The sequence below is a fragment of the Amblyomma mixtum genome, chromosome 2 (genome assembly GCF_055824585.1).
Source record: "Amblyomma mixtum isolate Tamu chromosome 2, ASM5582458v1, whole genome shotgun sequence".
Lineage (NCBI taxonomy): Eukaryota > Metazoa > Arthropoda > Arachnida > Ixodida > Ixodidae > Amblyomma > Amblyomma mixtum.
This window is the reverse complement of record NC_143013.1, coordinates 151624144-151640963: the sequence shown is the minus strand read 5'-3', so window position 1 is coordinate 151640963 and position 16820 is coordinate 151624144. Positions and strand designations below refer to the sequence as shown.

The window sequence follows — 16820 nt, the reverse complement described above, 5'->3', positions numbered from 1 at the left end:
TTGTTTTGCCATTCCTATCCTATGCTTCCCCCGTTTGGTGGACTGAGTGTCCCCACTCGGGTCTTCGAGCCCGGCTGGTGTCTGTGCAGCGGGCCCGGCTAATAGCGTTGGCGGGTTCTTACTCCACCACTAGCACTAGTGCTCTGCAGATTCTATTGCACGCGGCCCCGCTCCAGTTCGACCTCGACAGGTTGAACGCGGAGTTTAGGCTCTTCGTGCTACGATTAGATACAACATTCGGACAAAATTCCTTTAGTGCGTTGGATGGGGCGCGGCCGTTTGATGATGCGCTCCAGCATCCGTCGGAGGTGCTTTCGTTTGGGTACGTCCGTTTGGACGTGGCGGCGGCGTCGTCTCCGGTGTTCCACGTCTACGCGGATGGCTCATACACACCGACGGCTGCAGGTGCCGCGTTCGTCATCTTCACTCCATCACACCATATTTCATCTGTTGGCCGTTTCCGGGTGGAGCTCCCTACGTCCGCTTACGGTGCGGAGCTCATAGCTTTCAGGGAGGCCCTACACCATGCCCAATATTTACCCGGATCGACACCCATACATATCTACACAGATTCACTTTCACTCCTCACCGCTCTCTCTTCACTCCTCACTACAGACACCACAATACACAACATCAAACAACTCTTACACTCCATTAACACAGCCAGAAAAATATCTGTTTCACGTCCCTGCACACGCCGGCCTCTGGGGTAACGAGCTAGCAGACATTGTTGCCTCCCGCGCACATAATTCACCCAGAATACGGACTTCTTACATCTCCAAAGCAACAATACGCACATCATTTCGCCGCGTGGGTCGGGTCCACTGGGCCACGTGGTGGCGCAATAGCCACGAGGGAACGGGAATATTTACATGGGTACCCGACACACTAAATTTACCTAACACTTTCCCTCCTTCAGAACCACTCATTACACTACTCACAGCCCACGGACGATTCCCTGCATACTTTCACAGATTCGGCTTTACAAATACACCCGCATGTCCGTGCGGCCACCCAAACGGAGATGTCCATCATTACATTACAGATTGACCACTAACACAACACATAACAACACAGCTTCTTACACCTACACCGGGACACACTTCAACCGCCCACTGGCCCCAGTGGCTGGACAATCCTCGTCATTGCGCATTACTTTTACGCATAGTATCCACAGTCAGTTCCTTGCTCCCTAATTATACACCATCATCCCATCACTCATAATATTCATTCAGTGGGTGGGGCCTCTCTGGCCAAACGAGGTGGATACTCTGTGTCCGCCCCACCACTGACTGAGTACAATGCATGTTTCGCTCTTTCGATAATCATTTCATCATTCTTTTCTTATTTTCTTTGGAACCATTTCTGCATCTACACATCAGCCCTCCTGCACACTTAATCTTTTCATTAGCCTCATCATCTTTTCACATTGTGCTTCCTTTGTCTATTTCCTCCTCTGTTTTCTGTTTCCTCTCTTTTTTCTCTTTCGCCTCTTTTCAGAATCATGACACTGTCCGTCCTACACAGCCTGGGAAGCATCCATCTTATTTCTCCTCTTTCTTTTTTCGTTCACATCACCTCCCTCATCGCTTCCTCATAGCACTTTTTTTTCTCCTTATTTCATTTTTTATGTATGTATTTATTTATTTATTTATTAATGTTTTTTAAACATTGATTCGATTTTTTTCTTCTTTTTTTTTCCTTATTTCCTTTCGTTATGTATTTATTTATTTATTAAAGGTTTCTTTAATGTATATATGTATATATATGTGTATATTATTATTTTTTTGCCCTTTTTGGCACCATTACTGCAACATTATCATTATTCTTCACAATAAAAGAGCTCACCGGGGCTATTTTCACCCTCTGTGTTCGCTTAGCCCTTAGGACACTAATATTACCGTGCCCATTTTTTATTTTTCAAATTGGCTTTTTCCACCAAATTCCACTTTTGGCCACATGGGCCCTATTCTTTTATTTTTGATTGGTTTAAGCCTGTTGATGCTCCGCAGGTGCAGGCTCTTTCTCATTCCACCTTATTTTTGACGTTAATTTCGATTTTAGCATGTAATGAGACTCCGACTGGGACTGGGGCTGGCCGAAGCGATGGCGATTGCCATTGGAGGATCCAGACTGAGCTCGCGTATAAAAGGCGCTCAAAAATTTCGAATGTCGACTCTAATGACATCAGTGCCATTGATAAACTTCCCTGTGGTAGCGCAAGTTCAGCACTTGAAACGCCCGTGTAGAAACTTTTCTGACTTTTCACTATTTTGGCCCAAAAATAAAATCAGTGTTAAATCTTACAAAATAAACATAATTACTGTATTACTTGCACCTGCATGAATAAACGTCAAAAAAATTAAAAAGCTACAATGTACACTTATGATCCGTTCTTAGATGAGAATCGAATTTGAAAATCCCGCGCTCTTTGACGTACTCCTCCGCTAACCAATCGCGTACTTCCCTGGCCTAAAATTTCCCGCGCTCACTCACTCGGTCCTTTCAGGTGTGCCCATCTGCAGACAAATCAGAATTTGTGCACACATCATATTCCTGCAAACTATAGCACTTTTCCGTGTTTCTCGCTCGTGCTCGTCTTTCCTCCGCGCGCTGTGCACCTTTTGTGAGACAAAGTAAAGCAGCACTGACGCATCGGCGGTAAAGCGGCTGTGGTGGGCACGCTATTCGAAATAATAGCATTCGCTCTCCACGCAAACGCAGGATTGGTCTTGATTCTTTGCAAGTGCATTAGGACGCTCAAAACTAGCAGGGGAGACTGCTAGTCTTGAGATCTGTAGTGGTAACTAAAGCTATCCGTCCACTCAAGATTTTCTAAGGTCCCCCGGCGATTTATCTTCACTGCCCGTTTCAATAGCAGTACAAGCCCGCAACGATACTCCCAAAAGACGACAAAAAGCCTATCGTTCATGCCGCTAAAAATGTGCACCACTCACCTTGTGTGCGAACGGTCTGATCGGTGAAAATCACGGACACAGCACGCCGGTATTATCCTAGCTCACCGCGCACCACGTCCATGCCGTCAATTGAAGAATGCAGGACCGCAGCAAATAGGACTGCTTCTCATTCTGCGCGCTAATAATGCGCGTAGAAACGTTTTTGACCGAAAGACGCGGGTTCGATCCCGGCCGCGGCGGTTAAATTTCTTTGGAGGAGAAATTCTAGAGGCCCGTGTACTGTGCGCTGTGAGTGCAGGTTAAAGAACCCCAGGTGGTCGAAATTTCCGGAGCCCTCCACTACGGCGTCTCTCATAGCCTTAGTCGCTTTGAGATGTTAAACCCCATAAACCAAACCAAACCAAACTTTTTTTTTTTGTGCAACGGCAGTGCTCACGTCACCAACGTTAGGTGAAATGGGGGTGTTGCGGCTCCAAAAACAGAAAATTACTTTCTTTTCCGTGAACGTGTTTTTGTTAAGGGCGCAAAAAAGATATTGTCTGTATTACAACAGAAAATTTCCGTAAAAATGCTTGTCCTTTCACACACATTTCGTACAGTGCTGAGTGAATATACTGGCGCCCATCTGGTCCTATCAAAGTGGGTTTTCGTCTGCTTTCAGAGGTTTGCAGGTTTAGAACTGGTCTGACCGATGGCCCGTTACTTATGGTATAGCAATGGACAATCTTCGAAAATTGAACATTGGTTAGAAGGAAAGGAAATAGCGCAGTAACTGTCTCACGTATTTCGGTGGACACCCAAGCCGCGCCGTAAGGGATCGGGCAAAGGCGGAAGTGAAAGAAGAAAGGAAAAGAGAGTTACGTCTTCGAGGGCTCCGGATTAATTTGACCCCTTGGAGATCATTAATGGACAATTTTTCTTTTCTGCACTTTTTGTTTGATTCGAAACCATATAATTCCAGATTTATTTTCAATTCGTAAGCGTCTTACAGAGGTTGCAAAGAGCACACCGTATCTCAAATAACCACGGGACCATACGCGCCCTTCGTTTCCAACGTATTGATTTAATTTTTTCTCAGCTGCCTCAACGATGATTTACAACCCCAGTGTCTCTCGCTCCCTTCGTCGCGGGAGGCTGACAGCGTGAGTTCGGGGTTCGTACCGCAACACTTGGTACTCCCATTCCCGCACAGTCGATGGCTGGCGGCAGCGGCGCGGCAGTGATGTTTTTTTTTTAGGTTTTACATAAGTAACTGCGGTAACCAGACGGTTATCGTGTCTCTGACTCGTTTGCGGGGGGTAACCTGTAGTCCCGACGGTTTTGTGCATACGTTACAAAATATCAATGCATACTCCTCATTTCTGCACATAGCACACCGAACATAGCAAGGTCCAATGACTCAGGAAACAAGTGCCACAAAGTACGCGCATTGCCCGCCGTCCATTGTTGTCAGTGCAATTATTTGGCAGTATTTTTTGGTTGAGGTCTTTTTTCACCACGGCTGCACGTGTTTCTGCTTCAGAACTAGATGACGTGCTTTTTAGCTTCATTTCTACAGGTCCCGGGCTGAGATCGACGCGCGTTGCCGACGAACTTCAGCGCTCAGCCAGAGTCAAACCTTCGTGTATAAGTTTTTATAACCGATGGATGGTCAATGGTCAATCATATAAACAGGTCAGCGGTCAAGAGCCAAGGTCATCTCAAAGTCAAGTAAAGGTTAGGCCGGAGACGTAAATTCACGTAAAGGTCAACCGAAATTTCGTCACGTGATCGGCTTTTGTCTCGCCAAAGAGCCTAATCGCGGCGTTTACGTGACAGTGAGTGGCGTCACGCCATCTTTAACCGAGTACATGACGGGAGGAGCGTCAGTGCACCTAGGAGTAAGTCGGCAAGCGGTGGTCACGTGCTAGGCCGTGTCGACAGGGTCTACAGCAGTGGTGGTGGTAGAAAACATTTATGCATGGATTAAGGAGCTTATGCATGAGCTGACCCAAAGGGGCCAGCCCTTACGAGTACTAAGTGGAGGTTCCTAGTTCGGGACCACAGTGCCGTCGGCCGCCGCCCGGGCTTGCCCGACCAATGCCCGTGGGGCCTGCAGGTCAGAGCAGCCGACCAGGGTCGCCTGCCAGTTCTCCCGGGTTGTATTGAGGTGACGGGGGATAGCACGGTTGGAGGGGCAGTCCCACACCATGTGGTAGATGTCCGAAGACTTGCGGCGCAGTGCGAGCAGCTGCCCGAAAGAGGAGGGTCGAAGTGTTTGAGAGCTGCTGGGCACAGCAAAGTATTAGTATACAGGCGTAGCAGAAGCCGCTCCTCCACCTTTGAGAGACCTTTACATGGGCGGGGATAAAGACCGTGGCCAGATCTATATAATAAAATCATGTCTTTGAAGGAGTAAGCTAGAATGAAGTTGAGTTCATGATCGTCGTGGTCGGAGGGTATGTTCAGCCAGAGAGCGCGCGGCACGCGGAGTCAGCTGCTTAATTTTCCTCAAGGCCAATGTGAGCAGTAGCCCAAACGATACGCCGGTTAGCGGGGTACCCCGGTGTAGACGCTGTTTTGAAGAAGGCGGTAGGCTAGGTATGGTACCCAGCCCTGCTCGACGTTCCGACAGGCCCGTCGCGATTCGGAATAATTGTTTTTGAACTGGGATCAGACGCAGCCAATGCCCTGGCGACCTCATCTGCGTATGTTATGTCACGTGCTCGGAAAGTAAGGCCAGTCACTGTTTTGATTGGTGGACGACTGTGGCTGTGTATCATTCCTAATGGAGGGGACGTGTGGCGCCCGCGTAGAATACGCCTGGTTTCGAGCCATAGTGGCGGGCCAGGGCATCCACCCGCGCCTGGCGCCAGCCATTCCGGTCCTCACGGTTCATGTTCGTGGGAAGAGAGTGCACGTGGAGGGCGCATCTCTACTGGGATGGAATGTGTACGCGCTCTTCCATGAGAGCGGTGTGCTGGATGTGTAGTCGGCCAAGGAGGCGGCGACCCGACAATGTCTTCGAAAAATGTGTGTATCGGTTGGTCACGCGGTTACCGGAGCTTCGGAAATGTGTTCACCATGTTCAGCCCCAGGAGGCGCTTGTTGGAGGTGTTCGCGGTGAGGTCCAGAGCCCGCTTGATAATTTTGCGCAGGATGACTTGTAGCGCATCCTCGTGTTGCTTCCGCAGGTGGAGGTACGGAGTCGATTCTATAAATCGACTGGTTACAAATGAATGTGCCAGCCGCAAGCCGCGCTTACATCGTAACTCCAGCGATTGTTAGAAACACGGCGTACCAAGCGGCCCACCTATTCCCCCACCTGACGGAGTTTGGCCAATGTCGTTCCTGAGCTTTTGTCTTGATGTATAAATATACCCAGTACCCGGACTTCGATATTTTCCGGGGCAGGACCTGTCTCAAGAGAAAATGAAATTCTGGCTGTGCATCTTGGTGACGGGCGTGTGTCCACACATTCCGACTTCTGGGTGACGCATTGGAGGCCGCAGAAGCGAGCATCACGGTACTATGTTTGCCGTCTCCTGCACGTTGGCCTCAACGTCTCGGAGGGAACCCTGTTTGGCCCACAGGGTGATGTCATCGGCGTACGCGCATGCTGCACACAGGCGGCAGCGCCCAGCTGGGTCGGTAGGTGCATCATAGCCAGATTGAACAAAAGGGGAGAGCACCGCGCCCTGTGGTGTACCCCTGGCTCCTGAATGAGAAGGGACATGTTCCTTATCCTGGAGTCGACTCTGAGGTTGTCGATCGGTAGCAGCGCCGCGCCTTCGCGCGTACACTGTAAGAAAAAATCCCGCAAAAGTACGTAACATGTGGGCGCTAACCTTGTTTCCGCAACATGTGCTGTACCACTCCGTTGTGCACGTGCCCCGTGGTGAAGTAGTGCGGTTCATTGAGCGGCAACAAGGTTAACGCACACATGTTATGTACTCTGTTATGACGTCAAATGTTCTGTATACCACGGTGTATGTGCTGTTTTTATGCTGACGTTACATCAACCGTCATAATAATGTACAGCATATGTGCTGCAACTGAATTAACATGACATGATCTGTTTATACGACTACACCCCATGTTCTGTTCTTATGTTGCAGTGTACATTACACTGCAAAGTTGCTACCATATGCATGTCCCGTAGCATTTATCAGCAGTCCATGGCCAGTTTTGAAAGTTGACTGAACACATGCTGTTCAATGTTTTACGGCACATAATACGCTATGTTACACTCCCGTATTTTTCGATCGGGGCCAGGCCTACGTACAGGTCAGAGGCATGCTACGCATGGTAAATATGTAATGTCTGTAGCCTGTCGCTGGTAGTCGATGGAATAACACATCTGTGTGTACAAAGCTAGAAAAGCCACAAAATTTGTACATATACATGTGTCTATATGCAGTACTATTTTGCATCTCCTTCAAAAATTTTCAGGTAGAGACGCAATCTAGGAATAAATATTGCAAATAAATAAAATAGTTTAAGAAAGTTTTAATTAAGAACACAGAGGTACAAAAAATAGCAAAAGCAAGCTATACAGAGAATCTACATTGAATGATATAAATAAAACAGTTATTTGCTACAGCTACTAAATCCAATATCTAATCTGATATCAGAGTTCATCAACACACTAAATTTGCGCTACACAATAATCCAATATCTAAGCTCTGATATCAGAGTTAATAAGCACACTGAATCTCAGCCATGCAATCTTGCCACTTTTTTTGAACTTTTCAAGCTGCTGAAGGGCACTGTGCACTTTTGGGTGGACTGAGGTTATCCTCCGGGACAACTGCCGGCTCCTTTCCTCTGGGTTCATCCCCACCGATTGCCTGAAAAGAAAAAGACACATTTAGAAGCTAGATCTTCCTGCTTAGATCTGCAGAATTTTAGGGCTAGTCTAATGCATAGCTGCCTCTGTTAGTACTGCCGTTAGGTCGAGTTTGATTCCCAACAGTCCTATGCACTCTTAGCTCCACTTCTGTGGAAATAACGGTACATATTAACATCATTTACATGGTTATACTAGCTTTTCAAGCAAAACAAAGCAACACAAAGCAATAAAAGCACACAGAGTAAGGCATGCTGCGATGCCAGGAGAGTAAATGACTCCGTACAAAGCAGGCAACAGTAACTTGTTCCAGACACTGCAGTTACACAGCGCATTCTGATTTGGAATTCTTTAGACAACCAATTTCTGTCCCGAGAGATATGCCTTGTGCATAAGCCACACCGCAGTTACTGCCATATGCCTCAGCTTCTAATTTTGGCAAAAAAGTTTGAATTCTGTGACTTGCAAATGAAGAATCTGCAATATTCTGGAGGAAGGCTCCCACACATTCACGTACACAGCCTCACACACAGCAATGGCTCACATGCCATCGCTTCCTGTCTTAATGCTTCGTGGCCCGTACAGCTGTAACCAGCCGGAGGGACGACGCTTGCTGGCGTTCTGCGCCAGCCGAGCGGGACGCGTGCCGGCGTTCTGGGCAAGCCGAGCGGGACGCGCGCCGGCGTTCTGGGCGAGCCGCGCGGGACGCGTGCCGGCGTTCTGGGCGAGCCGAGCGGGACGCTGTAACCAGCCGGAGGGACGACGCTTACAGCAGCATGGTCAGTGCAAGAATGAACCACTGTTTATTGAAGGCACAGCTTTTATAGGCACGCGCAAGAGCGCTGTACCTACTGCGCATTACTGTTGCGCATCGGCGCGATGCAATCACTGATGCGCGGCACTGATACGAACACGACACGTGTCCGTTACATCCTCCCTCGGGAAAGAACAAAATGAGACACTTCAATATAACAGTCACAGTTAGGGCACTTGATTAAAGTGTTCGTCATAGCGTAGCCTCTGTGGGGGCCGGGAGGTCCGAGTTGATCTTCTCACGGTGGGCGACGATGGGATGCTCGACGGAGAATTGTATCCACTTGCTGGTCGAGAAGATTCCTCACCGTTTGTAGCAGAGGCCACTCTAGAGGATTGTGCACCTGATTCAGCTGGTGTCGTAGGTTGCTGTGTACGGGGCTGAGAACCCGAACAAGTGTCGTCGTCGCTTTCACTGGTGTACTGCTCCGCCGTCCTAAGCAGATGCCGGCGGTTCCGCCGCAGCATACGTTGATGTTTGGTTTGTACCAAGTAGGATCTTGGAGCGCTTTCAGCAACTACCTTCGCTTTACGCGACCAACCAGCAGCATCCTGAAGTCGCACCGTTGAGCCTCTGTGTAGTGCTGCCAAAGGCTGTCCAGCCCTGGCTTGGTGGCGTTTCCTTACTGTAGTACGAGTCACCCTGCCGAAGTCGGGAAGGTTAGAACGAAGTCGCCTGCGCTGAAGAAGCTCACCCGGAGAATGCCCATCTTCCAGCGGTGTAGAGCGATATGCAAGAAGACCAAGCCAGAAGTCCTCCCGGGCGTCGAGGGTCTTTTTCAGGATCCTCTTCACGATCTGCACTCCTTTTTCCGCCAAGCCGTTCGACTGCGGATAACGGGGGTTCGATGTTATATGATGAAAGTCATATGCTCTGGCAAACGTGGCAAATTCATGGCTCGAGAACTGGGGTCCGTTATCCGTGCATACTTCCACTGGTATACCATACCGGGCGAACATGGCGCTAAGGGCTGCGATCGTGGTTTCCGCAGTTGTGTTGTCGAGCGTGGCGACCTCGGGAAAATTTGAAAATGCATCATACGCAACCACGTACGACTTGCCCGCATAGGAAAAGATATCTACTCCAACCCTGTACCAAGCACATTTTGGAACGGGTCGCATTAGCAAGGGTTCTTCTGGCTGCCTGTACGCGTATTTTCTGCACGTTGCACAGCTTTCCACACGGGCAGTGATGTCGCCATTCAGACCAGGCCAAAAAATAAGTTTCCGAGCCCTCTCCTTACATTTTTGCATCCCAAGGTGGCCCGCATGAATTCTTTCCAACATGATTCGTCGCATACTTTTCGGTATGACGACTTTAGTGCCTTTCAGCACTACTCCATTAACGACAGAGAGTTCGTGCGAAAATGGCTTGAGTTCACCTGTCACTGGCTGCCCGTCCACCAAGCATGCTATCACAGTCTGGAGGTAGCAGTCCCGTGCAGTTTTTGGTAAATCGACATAGGAAACAAGCTTGCTTGCGATCCGGTGTCCACTTTAAAACGGATCGCACAGTTACGAACTTGAGCCTTGACCATCCAATCCCTCTCGCGCTTTGCCGTGGTGACTTCTAGGATGTCAAAGTCCGCGTCTTGCTGTTCTCGCACTTCACTGACCCCGGCTGACGCGCAGCAACTTGCGAAATGGTTCAGCTTGTGACACAAACGACACTTCTTTCCAAAAGCTGGGCATTTGTTAAACGGGCTTCCAAATCTTCTCGCCTAGGAAGCGGGAAATGCTGCCTCTTTATGTACTTGTTTATAGCCCTGGGATCCATACACACCCTTAGCGTGCCATCTTTCTTCTTTGCCAAAACTAGGGGGCTGACCCAGTCGGTAGGTTCGTTCACCCGCACAATGATGCCAGCACGTACCATTCGGTCAAGTTCTTTTTTAAGGGGTTCTTCTAGCGCCACCGGAACTCGTCGCGCTGGTTGCACTACTGGTATCGCTTCAGGTGACAAGACCATACTGTACGCCTGTGCTTATTCAGGATTTTTTCGCTTCCCTAGTACTCAAGGCTCTTTCAGTCCCTTCTCTTCTTTCTCAGTAGTCTGCACGGTTTTCTTTCCGCGTTTCTGGTCATCAAAAGTTTGCTTTCCCTCACAGCTCATGAGCCTGGCGTGTGAGCTCGCTGTGGGTGTATCAAAGTGAGAAAAAAATTGCGCTCTATTCATACCTTGGCTCCAATATAGCGCGAGATGCTTTCTGAAGCATACGATTTTGAAAAAAAAAAACTCGTTCTAGATTCATACATATATGGTAGCGCTGCTTTTGGCAGGTGCCCGTACTGTAAATTTCTCATACAAATATGTGAGAGTGTTGCTGCCAGAGCCGCAGCTCTTGTGCTCGCTTGCATGAGCAGAAGAGTAGCAAACATATCAAGGCATCAGCAGAACTTTGTTCATTACCAGGTTGTACCCTTCCTAAAAATTCACATGAAAAACAATCACATTCCTATCCTTCTGTCATTGTACTGGTTTCTACAGACACATTATCGTCCAAAAAACGATAATGTGGCTGCTAGCACACCACTGCACAAAAATGCTGAAATCATAGGTTTTTGTGAACTAGGGATCTTACGCATGGCTAGACAATACAGTCAAGCTCTCATTTTATTACTGAGCCAAATGATTGAAAGAGCTGAAGAAAATTATTAACCGATCCATACTCACATAAAAGCTAGCCTTCAAGACTTCTATAAAGCCATGAAGAACAGCCCAAAAGAACAATACACAGTAAGCAGACAGGCTGAGCGCACGTGTGTGCATGTCGTTCTTTAGCACAACTCTTCGTAGTTTTGGAGAATAGAAAGAGACTAGCATCTTTCACGGGGCTTACTTTGCAACTACAGCACATTAAATTGCAGCTCATCTCTGGAGGAGGGCTTAAGAATGTTTTGCATATGAAAATAAATATTCTTTACTAGCTGCCTTGTTAGAATGGAAGCTTAATTAAATCCTGCCTTCTATTTTCCTGGCCTTCCCGGAAACTGCAGGTTTCACCAAGGATTTCTTGCATTTCATGCGTTCATATTTTATTTCTTTGATACAACAGCAGTTGCCACCCGAGAATGGCATAAAAAAACTAACAAAAGAATGAAAGCCATGGTTGCATGCACTGGAAAGCACAGCGGACTCCCGATTTCTGACACAAGCCATCCAACTCCTAGCAGCTTCACACATGCTTGGGCCACATAGTTGAGATAAGTAGTTGCTTTCTTTGTCTATGTGCCACCGCGCTGTTTCACCGTGATGTTCGACCTACTCGCCCATCAGTTCGTATTATTAAGGTTGTCAAACCACGCACAAAATGCACATGCACATTTAATCGCAACAATGTCAGATGTTGTGGGAAAGATTCCACCAGGCTTACAGAGTTTGCATGCAGCTTTTTCTCACGTCTCACTGAGTATAAGGCTACTGCAACAGTCAGAGAGATAGACATGGTAAAAACTTGCCGATACACAAGAGAAAAATTTATGTGCTTACCTCTGAATGAATTCCAATGTGGCTTGCACTTGTTGACTGTATTTGATGTTGAGACAAAAGTATGCAGCAAAAAGGTTGGTTGGTTTATGGGGTTTAACTCTTTCGCTACCGCGCCATAGGCCATCGATCGCATATGATCGATTCAAATCGCCCGCGCAAAAAAGCTCATTTTGGAGAGTCGTGAACGTGCTCCGCCATCTAGCTAGCAAGCTCTACAACTGCTCTTTCGATTGCAGCCTTGGTTTCAGGGTTTTGACACGAGGGGGCGCCGTGAAAAATAAAACTTTGAACGGCCGCAGCGGCGTCAGCCGGAGAAAATGGCGTCCGCGTCGCCGCGCGCTCCTCGAAAACAAAAGCTGACACCGAGTACGTAGGCCGGTTTCGGTTTCGTTTTTTGCGACGAAAGCAGTGGTTATTAGTCGGGCAACAATGTACAAACGTTGGATTTCGGTTTCAACAGCGAGACTTCGCCTCGGGAGCCTGGAACGTCAGCGCATACTTGCATGCAAGTTCTGTTTTCGTTCGCTGTGGGTTTTTTGCGGTTCATACGGTTTGTAATTGATGGGAATGGTTTATTTTTGTGCTTCAGGGTCTTGACAACGTATGGCGAAGGCAGTTTGCCAAATGCTCAAGGTCGCGTCGCGTTTTTCAACCAAGACGACAGCTAGGTGTCCATATCGGCACATCGCGGTGGAGCGGCGCTCGGAGATTAGCTCGACTTCTCGACTTTTTTTTGATGCTCTTCACGGCGGAAATGATGAAGACTGTGTGCGGAAACACTAATAAGTAGGCATGGAGGAAGATTTTCGGCAAGTTCGGCATGACGGCTCATGGGAAGACGTGAATCTGTTGGAGATGCTGATGTTCATTGGAATCATCATATACAATGGAATTGTTGACCTGCCGCGACTTTATTTCTACTGAAATACCAGAATAATCTATTCTGGCCCTCTGCCATCAAAAATCATTTCTCAAAATTGGTTTTTCGCTTTTTTTGTTTGTTTTTTTGCACGTAACGGACCCGGATGATTCAGTGGCGGCAGCATCTATTGGCAAGACTTGGAAAGTGTCCTGGCTTTCGAACCACATCGCTAAAACTTATTTCATTGATTCTGATGTTTTAGAGCTTGCCTAAAATGCCAAATTTTATCAGATGGCTATCAGGGAGCAGCTCATTCAAGAAATCTTTGGGTATGATGAGGGAAATGAAGTCCACGCCCCCAATCCTCCCATAGAATCCATTCAACACCAACCGAAAAAAATTAAAAAAAAAAAAGAAACTGCAAGCTCGGCTATCAGAGAACAAGGGAGGAACAAAGATAAAACCTTATGTGAAGCACCTGTCAGTCTACCTCTGCTTCACATCTTCACCCCTGATTGCTGTTCACAGTGGCACCACAGACGGGACCCCTGACTTGACAGGCCATGGAAAGTGCAGCAAATTTTTCTCATAGCTGAAACTGTGAATAATGACAGCTATAAACATGTGCAACAGTTTGTATATTCCAGTTTTCCTCCAATCAAGTTCTGGCTTAGTGCAGCCGGTAATTTTTGTTTTTGCTATATACTTTTTTTGTGTTTTTAGCAAATTTCACAAATAAATGTTCATTTACTTTCGCACACACAACTCTTCTGTTTGTTTCACTCAGAAGTGTAACTAATACGCTACAATTTCATGCATTGCAATATGTGCTGGGTGTATTAGTTCTTGTGAAAAAAATTTTTCTTTCCGTACACTCCAAATCGTCCATTTTTCTGCGGTAGCGAAAGAGTTAACGTCCCAAAGCGACTAAGGCTATGAGAGACGCCGTAGTGGAGGGCTCCGGAAATTTCGACCACCTGGGGTTCTTTAACGTGCACTGACATCGCACAGTACACGGGTCTCGAATTTCTCCTCCAAAGAAATTCAGCCGCCGCGGCCGGGATGCGTCTTCGCCAAATGCAGCCGGCACAGCGCGCTAGCGCGCTATTGGCTGCCGTAGTGCTTTGACGCACTTCCGGCGCAATTCTGTTTTCGGTTTCAAAGGCTCCCTTAGGGGTCAAGAAACATTTTGAATATAAAATTTAAAATTAATAAAAAGACTGAGGAGGTATAAAAAAGTGCTGTCGCCGTCGCGGCGATGACAGCTGACAACTGGGTTAAACAAAATGGCGCCGCCCACGTCGCCCAACACGCGCTGCGCTGATCTCCGCGCGCTTGCGCCACTTGCCGCCCTGTGGTTTGCACCGTTAAGTATAGTTAAAGTCATGCTAATCCGTGCGCCGTGCCTATTCTAGCTGTTGTTTGAAGCTAGTGTAAAGCCTTCGATTCTGCTCTGTCGTTCCTGCCTTCGCGCTGCTGATCTCCCAGCGCTGACCATTGGGCTCTCCAACCATGCTGTCGCAAATCGCTGTGCGTGAAATAGTGGGTTGCTGCGTATCGCCTGCGCCCTGTTTCGTTTGCTCATTATTAGTATCAGATTTTTTTGTTGTGATTTACAAGATGCTAGCCGGCTCGACGACTGTGTTCGACTTGGCCGCGGCTGGTTGTAGTGGCTTACAGTGGGATTAGGTAACATCGCGGCGGCTAGCGCGGCCACTAGATGTACCGAATGAGTAGTTGGCAAGAAATGTGTTAAATTGTGCGGGCTTCTGCATGACATGACGTGACGCTGTACTGCAACGCCAAAAATTTCATCGGTATCTCCATCAGCAATTATGTCCGCGGATCACAGCAATGCCGCCTTTCATAATACATACTTCAGCAAAGGGCAGCATAGATGCAGAAGGAAACAGGTGTCTGTCTCCTTTTTTAAAATTTTTTAGAGTGTATTCTGTCGGACGTCAATAGTAGCTAAAAACTTCATACAAGCACGGCACAAGGCCATCAAGCCAAATGACCTAGGCTGATGTATCTGCCAGTGCAGACTGAAAGCTTGCTTGCTAAGCATTGATCCATATGTGCGTCTGGAAGCTGGACCGAAACTATGGCAAGGGTGTAGGGCCTACCATGATACAGCTGCTGTTTGTAGCAACATAGGTCATCCTGAGAGTCAATGCAATTGCAGTTTTTGGCAGGAAGAATAATAAGCAAGCACAAGTATGCATTTGATATCTTGTATTTGATGTGCACATGAATTGATGGGCCGAGGACATTCAGTTTGACACAATAGAAAGTTTTGAAGGGAATGTCAGTAGACTGAAACACCACCAGGCGAATGTTAAAGCATTTCTGATGCTGATGCAGGCAGCTCACAGTGGCACACAGAGTGTTAGAGGTGGAGCCAATGGAATGAACGACACATGTTCGTAAGTGCACGAGACACCCAAATGACCAGCAGTTGGGAGATTGTGGAGTTTTTGAAGGGCAGCACTGCGAAAGTGCTTGGGAACAATGAGGAGGAGGTCGGCGCCAGCAGGGTTAATGTCATGGTGGTATAAAGTGTCACCGCAGAGGACAAACTGGTATGAAGAAGGGGCAGTCTCAAGGCGGTCGATAGTACTGTGTAGCTCGGCATCTTGGCGCTGCTCTTCATCAGTGTGAGTAAAGGAAGAGAGTGCAAACAGGTAAGCATTGCAGCCACCGCCAGAATTGCTCAGTGTGCCACCGAGATAACGGGAAAAGCAGTCATTATCTGCATGTAGGTGACCAGACTTATAGACCCTGTGTAGTAATACTCTTGCAGACGTAAAGCCCAAAACCCTAGCCACCTACTGGGGACTTTGAGAGAGCAAAGCTAACTGGGTCATAGTGGCTGTGCTGTGACAGTAAAAGGACGGCCATGTAAATACGGGTGAAATTTCGTAATGACCCACACTAAAGCTAAGCACTCGCATTTTGTGATCAAGTAATTGCACTGTGTGATGGAGAAGAGCTGGCTTGCATTGGTGGTGACACAATAGGGCCCTAATTGGCACTGAAAAAGTACAGCGCTGATTTCATGACCGCTGGCATCAGTGTGGAGTTTGGTAGGGGCATTCACATTGAAGTGTGTCAAGACCAATGAGGTGGTGAGCTTAGCGATAAGCACGACAAAGGCATTTGCTGGGCTTGGTCTCCAGGAGAAAATTGCGTCTTTTTAAAGAGGATTGTTGAGGGGGCGTGCAATTTCGGCAAAGCCAGGCACAAATCGACAAAAGTGTGAGCATCAGGAAGCTGGGCACGTTGTTACAGGAATGGGGCAGCGGGAACTTCTTCGCAGCTTGAAGCTTGGTTGGGTCAGGATGAACATCATTAGCATTGACTAAACGTCCTGAGATTGTAACGTGACGTCATGTGACACGGCACTTAGACGCGTTGAGCTGGAAACCAGCCTGATTAAAAAGAGAGAGGACCAAAGGTCAACGATGTGAGAAGAAAAGGTAGGGGAAAACACAGTCATGTTGTTGAGATACCAGAGGGCGGAGTGGATGGCCAAAAAATCCAAACTTAGTATGAGGTCATGGGCACAGGTCTTCGAAATGGGAACTGTTCTGGAATACTGTGGCTAGCTATGTGGACCGAAGCGGTATATACATAGCCGCTCTACAGTAGGCATGCTGCCATCTGCGACATGCACACAGGATGTTGCAGGCGTGAGAACTTTGTGCAGACAATGGTGAAGGGCAGCACTCATCACAGATATGTCTGCATCAGTGTCATTAAGTGTGTACAGAGAAACACCGTTGACAGCAATATCTAATAAGGTCAGTCTGTGAGTGGGTAGAAGGTTTCTAGGTCAGGGCGTTGAGGCAGCATCGCCTTTGGGGGCTACCTCATCTAGTTTTCCAGAGTGCAGCAGTTGTATGGGAC

General features: G+C 47.8%; 1 protein-coding gene and 1 long non-coding RNA gene across 5 annotated transcripts in view; one reads left to right on the top strand and one right to left on the bottom strand.

The window, feature by feature from the left end:
- Window positions 1-16820, top strand: part of LOC149361281 (uncharacterized) — a 126529-nt gene that overhangs the window by 32424 nt on the left and 77285 nt on the right. For 2 of the 4 annotated variants that reach the window (XR_016288934.1, XR_016288933.1), the window contains exon 6: window positions 8332-8525. The exons of the other annotated variants lie outside the window; for them this stretch is intronic. The gene's annotated coding sequence lies outside the window, so the exon portion shown is untranslated. The remainder of the gene's footprint in view (window positions 1-8331; window positions 8526-16820) is intronic. 4 annotated transcript variants of the gene reach the window in all.
- LOC149361284 (uncharacterized) lies at window positions 8520-10001 on the bottom strand. Its single transcript, XR_016288936.1, has 2 exons — window positions 9255-10001; window positions 8520-9202 (listed from the first exon to the last, which is right to left on the bottom strand). It is a non-coding gene; the product is annotated as an uncharacterized LOC149361284 (long non-coding RNA).